The sequence below is a fragment of the Molossus molossus genome, unplaced genomic scaffold, assembly GCF_014108415.1.
Source record: "Molossus molossus isolate mMolMol1 unplaced genomic scaffold, mMolMol1.p scaffold_m16_p_17, whole genome shotgun sequence".
Taxonomy (NCBI): domain Eukaryota; kingdom Metazoa; phylum Chordata; class Mammalia; order Chiroptera; family Molossidae; genus Molossus; species Molossus molossus.
In genome coordinates, this window is record NW_023425352.1 from 35,023,806 (window position 1) to 35,039,062 (window position 15,257).

Genomic DNA, 15,257 nt, shown 5'->3' on the forward strand with positions numbered 1-15,257 from the left:
TGCTTTTATGTTTAAATGGATAATCAAAGTAAAATAAAAGTGACTTATTTTTTTTAGTGATTGGGCCCTGTTTGGGGTCAGTAGCCAGGAGGTGAAGATCACATAAATAATATTCACTTGTAATCCAGAAGGTGTTGTCAGACTCATTGCTCTCTTCAACTTTGATTCCTGGAGGGAAATGTATAAATGTCTTATTCTTGTCATCACAGTAACCCAGAGTGACCTCACACCCATGGACGTGTACCAGTTATTTCTTCTTTCACTCTTTCGTCACTGAATCAGCTGTCTTGTGTCACCTCTGACATTGTTGTGCTCATTGTTTAAAAAGTATTCTAGCCCTGGCCAGCGTGGTTCAGTTGATTGCAGAATCGTTCCATGTGCTGAAGGGTCACAGGTTTGATCCCTGGTTGGGGAATGAATGGGAGGAACTGATTGATATTTCTCTTTCATATCGATGTTTCTCTCCCCCCCCCACACATTCTCTCTCATTCTCTCACTCTCCTTCCTTTCTCTCTGAAATCAATAAAAAATATCCTCGGTTGAGAATTAAAAAATAAAAATAAAATAATAAATAGATAAGTCTACTTAAAAATATTCCACTTACAGTTTCAGGTAGTCTCTTCTCTGAAGATAATAGTATCTATTTGCTGAATGCCTTTTATACCCAAAGGCATTTTGTTATTTACATGTTCTTTAGTGAAAACCCAGGAACCTTGCACAGGCTTCCAGAAGCTTCCTTTATTCAACAAATATTTGGTGTTACCTTTATGTTCTAGGTCCTCCTTTAGATACTTTGGGTAGTGAAGGAGAAAAAAAAAATCTCACACCTGCACCTTGGAGTGTAGCCTAGTGGAAGTAAGAGGATAAACTCCATGAATAAGTAACATACCTGTATGGGAGATGATGATTAGGGTTCTGGCAAAAAATTAAGCAGAGAAGTGGATGGGAGTATGAGTATCAGTGGCGTGTGTGTGTGTTCTGTGTTCTCTGTGACACAAAGTAAGGAGTTCAGGGAAGGCCTCAATGAGAAGGTAACATTCAAGTAAGGACAAGGGGAGGGAATGAGCCTCCTGGGAAGAACATTCCGGGAAAGAAGACAGTAAGTACCGAGGCCCAGATCCAAATCCAGTCAGCCTTGCCCAAGGCGACACGGTTCATGAGCGCAGGATGTCTGGTTCAAACCCAGATCTGTCACAGTCAAAGCCCGCGCTCTCTCCCCTACAGCTCTAAAAGGAAATTTTCGTTCATCTTAGGAAGCTTGTAGTAAAACATGTTATACATGGTGAGCACAGACGATTTAACCGTGTCTGCTCCCAGGCAGAAGTAATAAATAGCAGATTCCTCTTCTCTGCTCAGCACGTGGAACCTCACAGTTCCAACCTTTCTCAAGTCTCTTAAGAAGGTTAAGAAAAAACTTTTAGGAAATTTTTCTTTCTGATTTTTCTTTAAATTTTTTTCATTTTTGTTAATTTGCTCTAAAAATTCCTCTGTTCTTGTTTTATTTACAAGCTCTCAAAAGAGCTCACTCCTCATTGTGTAGAAACGGACACAAGGAGTAGCTTAGAAGGGCGAACTCGGGACAGTTTTTTCTCTGCTCTGCTAGGAGACACCGCATTGCTGCTGTGTTCGTGGAGCCTGTGAAGGGCGGTTCGCTGGGATCGTGGTGCACAGGGTCATTTTTAAGTGTGCATGGTGACACAGCACGTTGGCAGTGGACTGAGTGAAGGTCCCACGTGGACTGTGAACCCAGAACCTTGCTTGTGAGGATCTGCCTTGTGCTGAGCAGCCTCCTGTTCCTGCCCCCCTCCCTCGGAGGGGGAGCCGGTGACGGACCACTTCGCTCTGCACCGGCCAGCTGAGTCTGGGGACCCTGCTAGGGTTTCAGTCCGTAGATGCTGCTTTTCTGTCTTGGTCAGAATGAAGAAACATTTTTTAAAATTCTATTTGGATAAAATATTTGTCAGCCATTCTGCTGTTTATAGTGTTGTGACTTCGTTATTAACTACTATTGAGTAACCCTCACACGTTCTCAGACTTCTGACCACAGTGCTTTGCTGTTCAGTGTTTCTGGTCAGACTCACTGGATGTCAGTGTCAGCAAGAACCCACTTTAACGTAACTATTGTAGCGTTTTCTTCTTCTTGGAACCAGAAGGCTGACGGATTGCAAAGAATAATCATTTTCCTTTGTATGGGTCATTCATTCTTTTTTTTTTGTATAAGGAAAGATGAAATATATTTGAGTATATAAAGAGTGTAAGATTGTACTGGATTGATTCAGGTGATAGTCAAAGAAAACCCTGCTTTTCCCAAAATGTTTTCATGTCTCAAGTAAATTTTGAGTGCTACTATTTGAAATAAATAAGCATTTGATCATCCTTTAGTTTTCTGGCCTCTGTAGTAGTCCAACAGCCGTTCTTACTTACTCTCATTCAGTCTTTATTTTGCTGGTGCGACTTTTTCCACCTTTATAGTTTCTGCTCCTTCAAAGTGCGGCTTTGCATGTGGCTAACCTGGCCTCTCTGCCTCATCACTTGCACCTCCAACTTCCTGTGCTCCCCGGACTGGCATCTGTCCGTCCACCCAAACGATGCACACGAGCACCTGCTACATAGCAGGCATTGTTCTGGGTTCTGGGATCTGGTGCCGAACCCGACAAAGCCCCACTTTGCATTTATGGGCTGAGGGAGAACCGACCAAGACCAGACAGATGTCAGATAATGATGAGTTTCAGGCAGAAAAATAGTGCAGGGACAGGGACAGCTGGTGGTGAGAATGGCACCTTTGATGTGTTCAAGTTGACAGGGAGCAAGCCTGGCAGGCTGTCTGAGGAAGTGCGCTTCAAGCAGAAGAAGCTGCAGCTGCAAAGCCCCGAGGTGACGCTGTATGAGCAGCAGCCGAGGGGCCAGTATGGCTAGAGTGGAGAGAAAGGGGGGAGAGTTGAAGGATATGGGCTCAGAGAGGTAGTCGGGGGCCAGATCGCAGAGCATCTCTGTAGGACATGAGGAAGATTCCAGATTTTGCGTTGAGTGAGAAGAGAAGGTACCCGAGGTCCTGAGTAGAAAAGTGACGTGATCTGACTTATGCTTTAAATCCCTCTGGTTGCCCTGTGAAGAACATACTATAGGGGGACACAAAAGGATGCATGGAGACCAGTTAGGAGGCTATTACCAAATCTAGACCAAGGTGTGCAAACTTGGACTAGCGGGGAAGGAGTAACAGAGGGATAAGAAGTGATGGGATTCTGGACGTATATCTAAAGAAAAGCTGATAGAACTCGGATGTGGGTTAGATGTAGATCTGAGAGAAAGAGAGGCGTTCAGGATTTCTTTAGAGATTCTGACCCGAGCTGCTGGTAAATTAGTTATTATTTACTGGGATGGGGGCAAAGTGCAGGAAGAAAACGTGAGGAGGATGGGGGTCAAGTCTTTATTAGTTAGAATAGATGCCTGTTAGACTCGGAGGGGGAATACTGAATAGACATTTGGCTATTTGAACCTGGAGTTCAAGAGAATTCAGCTCAGAGGTATTTTTTAAATTGAGAGTTGTCCTAGAAGAGATAGCATTTAAAACCAAGGGATTGGATAAAATCCCCTGGAGTAGTTCTCAAAGTGTAGTAGGGACCTGTGGGGGTTCTTGGAGTCTGCAGAGTTAAAACTTTTTATAACAATACCAAGAAGTGCGGTTCTGCAGTGTTTTTCTGAGTCTGCCAGGATACGGGACAGCAGAGGAAGGTGCAGACATAGGTATGGGAATCCTCTACGTTCTGTTAAGCTAGATATTAAAGAGATTTTTTAAAATGTAAAATGATGCTATTGTTCTTATGAAATACATGTATTTTTGTTTTGGAAAATATAATGTTTAATTAAGTGTTATTTAAGCAGTGCATGACATACTCCAGTATGCTCCAAGCCTTTGCCAACAATTGCTATCAACAGTCTTTTCAATATCAGCATTCTTGTGGGTGTAATGTGGTACCTTGTGGCTTCCTGTGATTTCCTTGATAATGATGATGTTGAAATGTTTTTCATGTATGTATTTATTGGCCATTCTTGTGTTTTCTTTTATAAGCATCTATTCAAGTCTTCTGATATTTTAAATTGGGTTTTGTGACTTTTTTATTCTTTTTACTTCTTGAATTATAGTAGTTCTTCATATATTCTGGAAAGAAGTCCTGTGTCGGATATATGTATGGTGCATATTTTGCAGCTGAGAGTTGCCTTTTTGTTTTCTTAAGTCTGTCTTTAAAAAGAAAGAGTTTTCATTCTGATGAAGTTTGATTTATCAGCTTCTTTTTCTTTTATTTGTATGTTTTGCCTATTTCATGGTCACAAAGACATTCTCATATGTTTTCCTGCTTTATAATTTTAGCTTTTACAGTTAGTTCTCTGTGAGGTCAGGGCTTAGTCTTCTTTTCATATGGATATCTATTTGTTCCTGCCCATTTTGTTGAAAAGGCTATCCTTACACCCACTGAATTATTTTGGCACCTTGGTAAAAAAACATCAGTTGACCATATATGCGCATGTCTGTTTCTGGCCTGTGTTCTGCTTCATTGTTCTGTTCTTATAACCTTACACCAGTACTGTATTTTGTTGAGTATTTTTGCATATATGTGTTCTAAGTGGTATAGGTCTATAGTGTTCCTCTATTGTCTTTGTCTGGCTTTTATATTAAGTTCATGTTAGTGTATCCTGTTCCACCTGTTTATCTATCTGCATCTTTGCATTTAAAATGCATCTGTTGTAGGTAGCATATAGTTGGGTATTACTTTTTTTGTGTATTTTAATTGCAATTTTAGTCTACTTACTATAATTATTGATATGGTTAGTTTTAGATCTACCATTTTGTTGTTTCCCAAATGCCCCATCCTTGAGACGCTTTTAAACCCTGTATCTCATTTTCTCCCTTCTCTTTGTTTAATTGAATATAGTTTAGTATTACATTTTAATTTCTCTCAAGTTTTCAACTATACCTCTTGGACCTCTTTGCATTATTGTTTTTGTAGTTTCTCTGCAGAGTTCAATATTCATCCTTAATAGAAAATGTTTTTTGAATTAATATTTTATTACATTGTATAAAAATATGAAACCTACAATATGGTTTCAATTGCCACTCCCCAACTATTGCACCGTTGTCTTCATGTATTTTATATCCATATGTTACAAACTATACAGTGTTATACTTTGAATGTAGCATATATAAAATATGTGTATATACACATATAATACTTGATACAGTAGATCTAATAACTATGTCTTAAAGAAAATAAGAGAAATAATCTATCATGTTTATTTGCACATTTACTGTTTCCAATATTCTTCGTTCCTTTCTGTAGATTAAATTTTACATCTGGTATTACTTCTCTTCAGCCTGAAGAGCTTTCTTTAGCATCATTGTAGTGTTGGTCTATTGGCAGCAGATTCAGTTTTCATTTATATGAAGATTCTTTATTTTCCTTTTATTTTTGAAAGATATTTTTGTCATATATAGAATACTGGGTTAACATTTTTTCCCCTTTCAACTCTTTAAAGATGTTGTTTATTTTCTCCTGGCCATCTGCTTTTGATGAGATACTTACCATCATTCTTATTATTGTTTGTATATGCGTAATATACCTTTTCTTTTCTAGCTGCTTCTAAGATTATTTTTGTTATTATCTTTGGTTGTCATGGTTAAGTGAGGCTTTCTTGTGGTTAACTAAGTTTCCTGCTTTGGTGTATTGCTGTTTTTGCTCCGTTTTGAAAATTTCTGGGCAATGTTTCTTTAGATATATTTCTCTGCCCCGTTTTCTCTACTCTTTTTTAACATGTAAATTAGAACTTGATACTTCCTAGAAGTCATTGAAGCTCTTCTTATTTTATTAAAAAAATTTTTTTTTTCTTTATTGATGTTAGAAAAAGATAGAAACACCAATGAAAGAGAACATTGATAGGCTACCTCCTGCATGCCCCCCACTGGGGATTTGGCCCACAATCCTGGCATGTGCCCTGCTCAGGAATTGAACTGGTGACCTCTTGGTGCTTGGGTGGATGCTCAACCACTGACCCACACCAGCTGGGCTGAAGCTCTTTTTAAAATACTGTTTCTCTCCAGGCTTTAGCCTGGATTCTTTATATTGACATATCTTAAAGTTCACCAGTCCTTTTTTACTATTATGTCCAATCTGTTATTAATCTTATCTGTTTTTTTTTTTTTTTAATTCATATTGTAGTTTTCTGTTCTAGAATTACCAGTTGGTTCTTTTTTTTTTTTTTACAGTTTCTATATTTCTCCTCAAATTTTCTGTTTCTTTATCCATTATATCTAGCTTTCTCTGTAGATTCTTTAATATGTTTAGCATTTATAATTTAAAGTTCTGGCCTTCTAATTCCATTTCCTGGGTTATTTGTAGGTGTTTCTATGGATTGATTTATCTTTGTGGTGTTCAATTTTCCACTTGCCTCACATATCTCTGAATTTTTAATTTTATGCTGGACAGTGTAGGTGCTACACTGTAATGATGTGGGATTCTGTTACGGTCCCCTAAGGAGAGTTCTATTTTCTGTTAAAATAATGGCAAATCAGCTTGGATATTTTGTAGGCTCATCTTTATGCTTTGCTATTTCCACTTAGTCAGTCATTTCCCAGGAAGTATTCTCTAGTCAAGATAAGTGGTCTTCATTTCTTAAGCCATGGTGCTTATGTGGTTTCAAAGGACAGTTTGGGCCTTACCCAGGCCCCTGACATCTGGCACACCTTGAGCTTTACATTTCTCCGAGATGGGCAGCTATTGGAATCTGGCAGCTTTCTAAAAACTTTTCAACTGTTGTCCCTCCCCCAACCCCCCAGATCCTTGGAATCTTATAGTTTTGGGTTCAGCCAACAAGTGTAGAATTTATTTGCAAAATTGGGAATTCACCCTCCATGACTTCCTCATTTGGGAATTTCCTTCCTCATTTTTCAGCTCATGGCAGAACCACTCTCTGTCCAATAAGACTGTAGTTTGCTGCTTGAATTCCATCTGCTATGGCACAGACTTACTTGTGCCCTCATGGATAAGCTGTATATATGTAAATTATCATCCACTGTGGTTCCCTTCTTTTAAGGGCTGTGGATCATCTGCTTTCTGCCTGCTTTGGGTTGTTTTCTAGTGCCTTCAAAGTTAATTTTTATATTTGTTTACAGTTTGTAATTGTTATTGCATAGAGGGCAACTCTGTCATCATACAAAAATCTCTTAAAGAATTTGTTTTGTGTGGTTTATTTCTGATCTTGTAAAGAGGTGTCAAATCTTATTTTCATTTGGAGTTTAAAAATATCTTCAAGTCATGTATAATGGATGACACTGTTGTTATTGACCAATCGAGCATTATTTAAACACAAGACAGTACTTATGGAATACTTGGTGAAAAGAAATGCAAACTATTAAAACATATGCTAAGAAATTTGGTAATCCCTCTGATTTAGGCATAGGCTGATGCTCAATAATCACATAAATTGAAGTTTACCATACTTAGTATGTGTATTTAAAGACTCCAGTGTAAGCACTGGAAATAAATTTTGAGTAACCATTCCAGCATTCCTAATGTCTGGCTGTTAATTTTTTTTTTTCCTCACCCGAGGACATTTTTCCATTTTTTGTTCAGATAGAGTGGGAGGGAGAGAGAGAAAGAGAGAGAGAGAGAGAGAGAGAAACATCGACGTGAAAGGGACACATTGAGTGGCTGCCACCCACACGACCAACCAGGGCCGGGGACAAACCGCAGCTAAGGTACGTGCCCTTAGCGGGAAGCGAACCCGGGTCTCTCTGGACCACAGGCTGATGCTCTAACTGCTGAACCAAACCGGCCGGTGCCTGGCTGCTAATTTTTGACCCTATATAAATAACCTTTAAGACAGAAGATCTCACTTGACGTTTGTTATTTGCCCCTATGTATTTTGGTCACTAAAATTAGCTAGATAAGTTAGTGCAGTTCTCAGAGTCCAAGACCGGAGAGAAATTAGGCCAACTTAAAATATAACATGCTCCAGGAAAAGTAAAAATGTCCCGAGAAGCTGAAATTAACACCCTCAGCATTGGTACTATTTTGCTTTTGTCTGCTGGTGCTCACCATAGCAGAATGTGTCATTACTATGATATTGATAGGAATGGGGGAATATTTAAGGAGGTCAGAAACAGTTTTTTTTTTACTCTTTCAGCAGGGCTATGTTAAATAATAACAGCGTGGCCCTGTTCCACATTTCCCCTGGATGTAATGTGTCTTTTAAACAGCTTTGAAATACTGCCTGATCAGCAAGAGATTTTTGTTTGAAATACATAAAAATTTTTTTTTACAAATATATGTGATCATGGTATAAGAAGAAGAAAATATTGACATGAAAAGGAAGAAAATGAATTTAAACCAAATCCTTCTAATAGGTACAATCATTTTGGGAGGCATGTATTTTTTTAGGGTTTGTTTGTTTTATTTTATAAAAATGGATTATACTGTATGTATCATATAATATGCTATTTTTCTCACTTAGTTCAAGCAGTTCTATATGTGTGTGGATGTTTGTGCTTTTTATATATGCTGTGTATTTATTTAAACAAAGGGAAATCGTGCAGATACTTGATTTAAATCTATGCAGCTAAATAACTTTGAGTATACTGGCGCCTAGGATAATGAACATTTTATCATTAACTGAAACCACATTTGCTTTGTTTAACTGATGAGCATGAGACAAACTTCTTTGTAGCTTCTCCTTTAACAAACTTAGGAATGGGTGGCATGCCCTCATTCTGTTTAAATGTAGGGGATGTTTGCTTACTGGCATCTGGATGTAACCTTCTCTCGTTGGCTTTATCACATCACACATGGTACAGTTTGGAAAATCCCCAAAGCTGCTCTGTGAAATCATGCTTTGCTAGTCATCAGCAGCTATGTATTTAGTCACTCAGGACAGAGTGTCATTTGAAATGCCAAAGCCTTCTATTTCATCAAAGTCTCATTGCCGTCCTTGTACTTGGCGTTGAGCGAGGCAGCTTCACAAGGTTTCTGGTCTAGCCAGGAAGCAGACCATAATTCCTAGGGAGGAATTATCGGTATCCCGAGAGTAATGAAGAAGGTTGTGTCATACGAGTGTATGGCAGGTGTCTTGGAGAAAATGATATTTAAATTGACACCTAAATGTGGAGTAAGATTTTACGTAGGAAAATGGGACAGAAAAAGTCAGTGGGAGGACCTGTCAGAGATGGAAGCCAGGGCTCAGTCAGTTGCCTCTGTTCATGACGATTTTCTTTTGCAGTTACTTTTGGATCATTGAGGTGATTACTTCCATAATCATCCATGTAAAATATGTGAATTGACCAGGCTTAACAGTTCTGTGAGTCCTAGTCAACACAGCGTTTCTTTGAATGTTAGTAACTTGGATAAACTAAGACAGAACAGATGCTTCACTTTAGTGTCTTAAAAGGCGGTGCATACTAGGTGCTTGTGGGAATGTCCCCCCACCCCCGGGTACTTGCTGCCAGCTGAATGGTTATGTTGTCCCTAGATTTTTTTATGGCAGCTGTAGCATCTTTCTCTTTGCTTCTTTAGTATCTCATAGGTTTCCTGTGGAGGCCAGGGGCTAGCAAACTACAGCTGGAAGGCCAGCTCTGGTCTGAGACCTCTTTTTATAAATACAGTTTTCTTGGCACACAGTCATGTCCGTTTACTTACGTATTACCTGTGGCTGCTGTTGCATGATAATAGCAGAGTTGAGTAGTTGCAAAAGATACCTCATGCCCTGCACAGCCTAAAATACTCTGGTCCTTTACAGAAAACGTTTGCTGACTACTCGTGTAGGCACAATCCGTAACCAAATGCCTCCCCAAATTCCTCCGTTTGGTTGGTGTTTCTGCTCATATTTTCCACAGCCAGTGCGTTATTTGTCATCTCCGTTGTCTGATTTTTCTCTCTTCTCTCCTTTTCACCAGTTCTCCCAGGCTGTGCTAGTAAATAAGTGGGGCTGACCCGTCACATGACATCACGTCACACTGCGTCGCTGCCAGTCTTTGTTTTCAGCTGTCCCCTCCTCAGTTTTCATCTCCGCTCATCTTCAGAGGCTTTGCCCTTCCTGCTCACTTCTTGGTGGCCTAGAGGACAAAAAGCACAAACTGTGGCTCCGCTAGAAGAACCGTGTTCAAAGTCGAGCCCTGCCACTTAGAGAGTAAGCTCAGGTATGTCACTGTCCTTCTCTGAACCTCAGGCTCTTTTTCTAAAAATGGAGGTAACGCTATGGCTGCCTTGTCTACAGCAGGATTGCTGTGAGGACCAAGACGAGTAAACGCCAGCGTGTCCATCATTTTTTCTTGGCTGTAGATCTGGTGGTGCTAGGTGACCCACTCCCTTCCCTGACATGTATTTGTGACAAAGTTAATTTTGTGTTTTAATCCATTGTGGAATAAATGTCTCTAGTTTCTTATTTTGAAATTTTTGCTCAGGAAACACTTAAGGAAAACTATTCTTACTCATTCAGCTTGATTAAGAAAGCATGAAGCTTAAATTATCTGCATTAAAGTATCTCTATAGCACAAAATCAATATTACTGAATGAGAGCCCTTTTAAATGTCGTTTTAAAACTAGAAGCACTGCATTCTTGAGAGTAAAGGAATGATCAAATGAAAAGCCTAGACATTAGAGATGTTTTTATTCCTGGGTCACTCTGCCAGACCCTGGCCTTTGAGCCTTCCTCTCCCTCCCCTCCTCTCCCTCCCCTCCTCTCCCTCCCCTCCTCTCCCAGAAGGACGTGGGCTGCATCAGGGACTCTTCCCTCGCTTTCTTTCCATGTTAGTCATCTTCAGCTACAGAGCAACAGCATGACGAATGTAGCAGCTTAATCAGTGCACAGACCCTCTCGGCTTCTGAGGCCCGTGATCTGGTCACGATTTAGCGCGGCACTTTGTACGGCTGCGGTCAGATGTCCACTAGGCTGCTGTCTTATCTGAGGCTCAACTGGGAATGGATTTGCTTCTAAGCTCATAAGGTAGCTGTCAGCTTCTCTTGGGCTCTGGGCCTCAGGCCTCTGTTTCTTGTTTGCTGTCAGTTGGAGGCTGCCCTCACTTGGCTGTCCCCATGGGCAGCTCGTCACGTGGCACTTGGCGTCATCAGAGTCAGCAAGAGACAGGATCTGGTAGCAGCCTGGATATTACAGTATTATGTGATGTAACCGCATGGATTTCACCATTTTTACCTTATTCTGCTGGCGACAAGCAAATCACAGGTGCCACCCCCCTCAAGGGGACGTGTTATACAGGCATGGATAATAAGGGATGGGGTTCTGGGGGCCATTCTAGAGCCAGCCGCATTTGAGGCTGACAAGAATATGGCTTCTCTTTATTTTTATCCTTTTCTTTGTGCATTCTCCTCTCCTACTCAACCAGGATCATGTTTTCCACCCCTGCTGTCTTCTCCTTCCTTCTGACCTGCGGAGAATTCAACAGCCCTGGTGGCTTTTCCGTGTCTTTTTGGCTATAGAAATGTAAGAAAAAGGTAGCGGAAACTCTGCCTTGGTAAGCAATTCTCATGCTGTCGGGCCCTCCCTTGACAGCTAGTATTTTGGGTGTGTGACACCTTCCCTCACAGGTGTTTCTAAGTCATTATGTGGCTTATATAAAGGACCTACATGGGATCTTCTCAGCTTTTGTGTCTTCTGGTCATTGTTGTCTTTAAGCAAGCACTGAATTCCAAAACTGGTTCACTTTCACAGTGCATCCTTATTTTTTTTTAAATAATTTTTTTTCATTATTGATATTTAGAGAGAGAAGAAGGGAGAGGGAGAGAGAGATAGAAACATCGATGAGAGAGAACATCGATTGGCTGCCTCCTGCATGCCCACCACTGGGGATCAGGCCCACAACCTGGGCATGTGCCCTGACCCGGAATCGAACCGGCGACCTCTTGGTACATGGGTTGACGCTCAACCACTGAGCCACACCGGCCAGGCCACAGTGCATCCTTTTAGGATCTCTTGCTAGGACTGTTTGTAGAGTCATTAGCAGTCATGGCCCTTTTACTCTTTTGTATTGTTTCCCTGTTCTCTTCAACTGTTCTTGGGTGTTTCTGGCCTTTCTCTGGCCTGCTCTGGTCTTCATCAGTCTTCAGTTACTGCTCTTCCTCCTCGCCGAGGAGACGCTGTCGCTCAGTGGTTGAGAACAAGGACCGAAGCCTGGCTGCCTAGCTTTGAATTGCAGCTCTGCCCTTTATTAGCTGAGGAACCTCGAGCACGAGATTCAGTTTTGTGTGTATGTGGCTGGTGTTCACCTTTTTGATTTTCCCACTGGCCAGCAGACTGCTGTGCCACCCTCACCCAAGATATATGCATGGGTATAGGAGCAATTTGCACTTTATTGCTAAATGAAACGACCTCAAACTATTTCTGGTCTCCGGGTGAAGAAGGTGGGAACATATTTGAGTGTAGGGGGATAGCTCTTCTTTTATTGACATCATCAACTGGAACTTGCTTTGCCTCCTAAGGATGAGGATAGCATACTTGCAGTAGCAACAACTTTAGTAAGCACTTACTGTTTGCCGCGAGCCCTCTTAAATTGTTTGCAGGCATTATGCTTTTTAACGCAGGTGGCAGCATAAGCTGTAGTACTGCTGTAACTCCCGTTCTGTAGATGAAGAAACCAAGGCTTAGAGAAATTAAACTACTTGCTCAAGGTCTTCAGGGCAGACTGGGGAATGCAGTTCTGTCTGAGAGCAAAATACATGCTCTTAATGACCACAGGGCACTGTCTCCAGCAGAGGCAGCCCAATCCTCTTAGTGAGCTAACTCCTTAGAAGACAAGAGCCTGAGAATCCAAAGCAATCATGTCTTATGGGTGTAAGAGCTGTGGTCCACTTCTGCGGCCTTCGTGACCATCCTCTAGCCTCTTAGCTCCGAAATGCTCTTGCTTTTGATACCCACCCGTCTCCTTCCACCTTCGGGGAGCAGGCTTGGCCTCACCCTAGAGGAGAGACCATGCATTCAAAAAGGAGTGTATTATTTTTAGCCAGCTTTTTGTGTGACTGTTGTGGATCTCAACATTAGGTATGAAGCATGATTAGGAAGCACTGGGCATTTAATCATCTCATCCAGGACTTGTACATTCAGATCATTGTCTTTAAATGCACCAGCTAAGTTCATTCATTGCTTACATTCGGTGATACTGCCACTGCACTGCATTTTTAAAATGAACTTCAGCTCAACCACCTTGTCATCCCTTCCCTCCCTCCAGGACTTCCGCCAAATGGTTAGTCCATTAGTCAGTTGTTGAAGTCACTTTGTGATTTTTTTTGAATAACCGTAGTGGTGGGAAATGACCATCTTTGAGGATGAATTTGATTCCTTGAACCTATTAAAATATTTTCCACCACAGAAAATAAAGTGGTGTTTGTTCAGGAATGGCTGAACTGTCATGAGACAGGTTTTTTTGTGGGCGGTAATTGTGCATGGTTTTGACGGGGAAAGAACAGTGCTGAACTCACCCTGAGCACTTAGCACCGCCGGAGTAAGTCCTAAAGGGATGACTATGAAGGGGTCAGTGGACACTCTTTGTAGACAGCAAATTCTGTTTAAATGGTGCTATTGCCTCAGCTGCGTGTCTTCTCTTTGAAAACATAGCCGGCAGGTTCACACTGGTGTGGAGACTATAATGTGAAGCTGGCCTGGGCATTGGGTGCCTGCCGTTCTCAGTGTGGCGTTTCTCTCTCACAGATGCCCGCTGACTTCTTGGCATTGCAGTGGACACCAGAATAATTAGCACTGATGGAAATGATTCATTCCTTCTTTCAACAATTTTATCATAGAAAAAAGCCCTCAGTACTGATATGAAGAATGCTAACACGTGCATAGCTAGCTTTCTGTTTTTACATTAGTAAAGGCTGTCCGCTGAAAGGGAATGTCCATTTACCACTCCAGAACAACATAGAGAAGTTTTATATTGTTGTCAGAAGTATGATTTGAACCTCTCTCCAAAAGTGTTCACATAGGGAGAGAGTCTGAGTTTAATGGACTGTACACCATAATTGCAATGGTAACCATGAATTTAATAGACTGTCATACTTAGACTAGTAAATGTAATAATTGCAATTATATTTTAGGGACATATTCAGGGATGGGTACTGTAATGCATCATCTCTAATCTAAATAACTACTCTCCAAGGTATGCTTATTGTCCTTATTTTACAGACTTGGAAACTGAGGCTTAGAAGGATTAAATTACCTGGCAAAGACCACACTGCAGTTAAATAGCAGAGGTGGAGTTCAAGCCTATTTATTTTAAACCTATAACAAAGCCTTCTGCATTTTCCATCGTTTTAAAAGGCTTCCATGCCAAGTGACCAGGCATCCAAAGCTATAGCTAGCCGTGAGCATGTTCCTCTCAGCACTGGGCGTAATCAACGAGTCTTTGGTCAGTCCTTCCCTGCTGCTTTTATTGATGTTGACAGGTTCTTTCTTTGTTACTAGGAAACTCTCTGGATTTATGTGGTGTTTGCTTCATTCTCTGCCTTCATGTCCCATGGGTGTGCCGTGCGCGCACGCGCGGGCACACACACACACACACACACACCCTCCCTGATGGTTTGGATAGCTTGAAGTTTCTGTCTATAACTGAAATGACACTGTCTCTCATGGTACATCAGTGTGTGAAGCCATTTTACAATGATTATTAACCTCTTTGAGGACTTAACACTGAAGCTTCAGGTGAGGAAAGATGGTAGGTTTCCATTTTATGTGCTGTCTCTTTGGAGCCAAGTGTTCTTCATGTAAAGCGAGTGATAGCTGCATTCTGCCTGTAGAGGTGAGTGTTTTCATGTCATGCTCTTCTTCGAAGGGAGAGAAAGCAGAACTTCCGGCCCTAGGTTGTAGCCCTATCCTGCTATGAAATTAAAAAGCGAAAATAAAATATTCTGAATGACTTGCTCTTGAAAAAAGGAAGGCACTTGGCTGAGCATATTCCATTATTTCATGAATTATAAATCTCCAGTGTTTGGGATGTAAATATAGACAAAGTAGCAAGTCTGATCACTGGGCATTAAGTGTTCCTGGTGCAGGGATAATGTCCTTGTTGGATCAAGGTATGCTTGACTTTGGCAGATATTTTTCATCCATACAGTATAGGAGGGGGCAATTAATTCTTTTTCAGAAATGAAGAAATTGAAGCTGGAAAAATATGAAATGATTTTCCCAAGGTCATGTGGCTAGTACTTTGAACCAAGGTTTTCTCTGTGTATTGTCCTTTGATGGTTTGGATTATCTAATTATTC

General features: G+C 41.0%; 1 protein-coding gene across 6 annotated transcripts in view; it reads left to right on the top strand.

Moving 5' to 3' along the window:
• The window catches only part of SGMS1 (sphingomyelin synthase 1), a 264,910-nt gene that overhangs the window by 137,066 nt on the left and 112,587 nt on the right, over positions 1 to 15,257 (top strand). For 5 of the 6 annotated variants that reach the window (XM_036264649.1, XM_036264650.1, XM_036264648.1 and 2 more), the window contains one exon: positions 9,941 to 10,183. The exons of the other annotated variant lie outside the window; for it this stretch is intronic. The gene's annotated coding sequence lies outside the window, so the exon portion shown is untranslated. The remainder of the gene's footprint in view (positions 1 to 9,940; positions 10,184 to 15,257) is intronic. 6 annotated transcript variants of the gene reach the window in all.